General features: G+C 35.4%; 2 protein-coding genes across 2 annotated transcripts in view; one reads left to right on the forward strand and one right to left on the reverse strand.

The window, feature by feature from the left end:
- Positions 1-1,046, reverse strand: part of LOC110462031 (centrosomal protein of 78 kDa-like) — a 111,636-nt gene extending 110,590 nt beyond the window's left edge. Inside the window, exon 1 of the mRNA XM_021515803.1 lies at positions 937-1,046. The gene's annotated coding sequence lies outside the window, so the exon portion shown is untranslated. The remainder of the gene's footprint in view (positions 1-936) is intronic.
- A 47-nt stretch (positions 1,047-1,093) lies between these two features.
- LOC110462030 (dnaJ homolog subfamily A member 1-like) overlaps positions 1,094-2,776 on the forward strand; it is a 16,944-nt gene continuing 15,261 nt past the window's right edge. The window contains exon 1 of the mRNA XM_021515802.1: positions 1,094-1,263. The gene's annotated coding sequence lies outside the window, so the exon portion shown is untranslated. The remainder of the gene's footprint in view (positions 1,264-2,776) is intronic.

Genomic DNA, 2,776 nt, shown 5'->3' on the forward strand with positions numbered 1-2,776 from the left:
GGGTAGTATTGGGTGGTATTGGGTAGTATTGGGTAGTATTGGGTGGTATTGGGTAGTATTGGGTAATTAGACGCGCCGGTTTTATTCACTGAAAAAGCATAAACAACGCACGGAGATACATTATTTGATCTAAATGCTGAATAGTAATAAGTTTAATTGAATTTTCTATGAGATGAACAGACTCCAAAAATGGTATAAATAAGAATTCAACTGCTTTCAGTTGGCATTCATAGGCAAACTTTGTCTGAGCATTCCACACTTTGATAGTAGTGTGCGCTTGCTACACCTCAGATGCACTTATACTATCTGTCAAATATCTGGCTACACCTTCAATTATGTCCATACCATAAAGTATCGATGACAACAAGATATAGGACAGTCGCACAAGTTGAAGACTTGCAACGACTGGAAGAACAGTGCGAAATTATCTGTAAAACTTTTAATGCTGATAGTATATTATTCAGAACAAATTGCAGATGTAGAATTAGTGGTATGCAGGCACAGAAATTTGCATGAATGTAAGCAGATGATTTTGGTTTGAAACAATCATTCGAGTATGAACTTTCATGTGATATACATGTAATTTATAGTAAAAAGTAAATATTGTCCTCAAACCGTCCATGTTTAGTACATTGTTTACATTTCGTAAATTAACTGAAAATAGTTAAGTTTCATTATAAACTCAATGGAAATTATAATTAGTTTAACATACTTCAAGTATTTTATCACAGCAACACACCTGAATAGTTACAATAGTTATAATTGATGTATGCCTACTCTGCAGCCGTAGGGGCTAAGCCGGCTACATCGTTATAGCAGTATATTGTCACAAAACATGCTCGTACTCGCTTGCGGTAAATACAGTAATGTCCTCGCAAGCTCCGTTACGCTCAGCTTGAAAAAAATAAATAACCGTTAACGGAAAAACTTGGATACCTTTGCAAATGTTGTGACGAAAAACTGTCATCTGTCACAAACAGTATGCGAAAAATCATCCATAAATCGAGAGCTTCATCGCTTTGAAAATCCAGGAAATGGCGCTTTTAGTTTACGTCCCAGAATTCAATGCTCTGTGACGCAACTTCCGGTTTAATGGACCATGAGTCTGGAAGTTTCTAGTGCATGTTAGAGAAAATATCGTTGACGAAAATCTCAGTTTATTGTATCTTACTTGCCATTTCATCATTTGCTATCATAGGCAGAAGGCACATAACGGTTTGGACCTTTGTAAGGATTCTATAATTATAAGAAGTTAATTCAAAGGTAAGAAATAATCATAACCCACTTGCTGGCATTTGGCAAATGTTTCAACGCGTCCACAATGTCAATGAAATCCCGAATGTTTTGCGATTATATATTATTAGCATTATCATGAGAAAGATGTGTATGTTATAATATGGGTTAACGTTGAATTTGTTTTGCTTAGTCAATGGGAGTTTTTTGTTCTAATTTTTAAAATAATATGTCCGTTTTTCATTTTGAGGACAAAGGTACAAAAGTTGCAAAAATACAGGTTCCTGGTTTGTGAGAACATGTTCAGAAATATTTGTTGTTTTTCGTTATAACATTGTAAAATTATTGTGATAGGTCTTTTCAAGAAATCTTAAAGGAACAGCAAATTTATTAAAAAAAAGAAGGTCAATATTGATTTTTGCCTAGAATAAATACTTAAAACAGGAGCGCAACTGGAATGCCTTACTAGTCATTTGGTAGCTATGCCCAACTATTTTTTTTTAAACCAAAAGTGATTTATTTCTTGTCATTTTCTTAGAGACTACCATAACCTGATTACAAAACAGCAATCAGAACCATGTTATCTTCAAAATTGGATTTTTACGAATTTTTTGAAATCGTGAAATTTCAGAATTGTTTTTTAGCATTTTCCTGAAAACAATCAAAAAAGCGTACAAGGTCAATAACATGGTATATATGGGAGAATTTGTTTTCTCTTTTTTTTTACCACAATTTCAGAACCAATCTATTCTATTGTAAAATGAAAGATTTCCATGCTAAATATCACCCCTCAGTCCGGAGATGATGCTAACATGTTACTTCACAAAGAGTTACCTCCCTTACAAAACACAATGAATGACATTAATAATCTCATTTAATTATATATATATTGATGCACCAGTCTCAGTGGTAATTACACATCTTCTTTCTTATCGTTCGCCTTAACACTTGAATACCAGTCTCCTCAACAAATCTGGTGGTCTTCTGTGCTAAGGGCATCCACTGGTCCACATAGCTTTTCTTTGAGTGGTAACGGTTGGTGAATGCCATATCTTATCTCTCATGATCAGTGCCTGATGGATCTTCCATGACTGTAAGAGGTGTGCAGTATCCTGCTCTGCTTCTCCACAAGGACACATTGGAGATGAAACAACTTTCATGACTTTGTATAGATGTTGATTGAGTCTGTTGTGTCCTGTCGGAAGATGGTAGTTTGGTCAGATCTTGTTGGTGGTAACTGTCTTGTTGCTGATGGGTGTTGAACAGAGATTTGATGATAGTCTTCATCTCTGTGTAGCAGACTGGATTTTCTTCCTGTTATTGTTCAGCACCATTCTTTGCTAATTTATCGGCTTGTTCATTACCCCAAACTCCACAGTGAGAAGGAATCCACTGTAGAACTGTTGTCAGACTTTTGATGGTGTATAAAGCTTGTTCAAGTTGAGGTTAAGCTTGTCGTTTGTCAAAGCTTGTAGCACAGAGAGGGCATCAGTCAGGAATACTACTTGAGTTGTGTTATCAATTTTGTTTTTGATGGAGTGTG

Source organism: Mizuhopecten yessoensis, unplaced genomic scaffold (assembly GCF_002113885.1).
Source record: "Mizuhopecten yessoensis strain PY_sf001 unplaced genomic scaffold, ASM211388v2 scaffold10733, whole genome shotgun sequence".
Classification (NCBI taxonomy): Eukaryota; Metazoa; Mollusca; class Bivalvia; order Pectinida; family Pectinidae; genus Mizuhopecten; species Mizuhopecten yessoensis.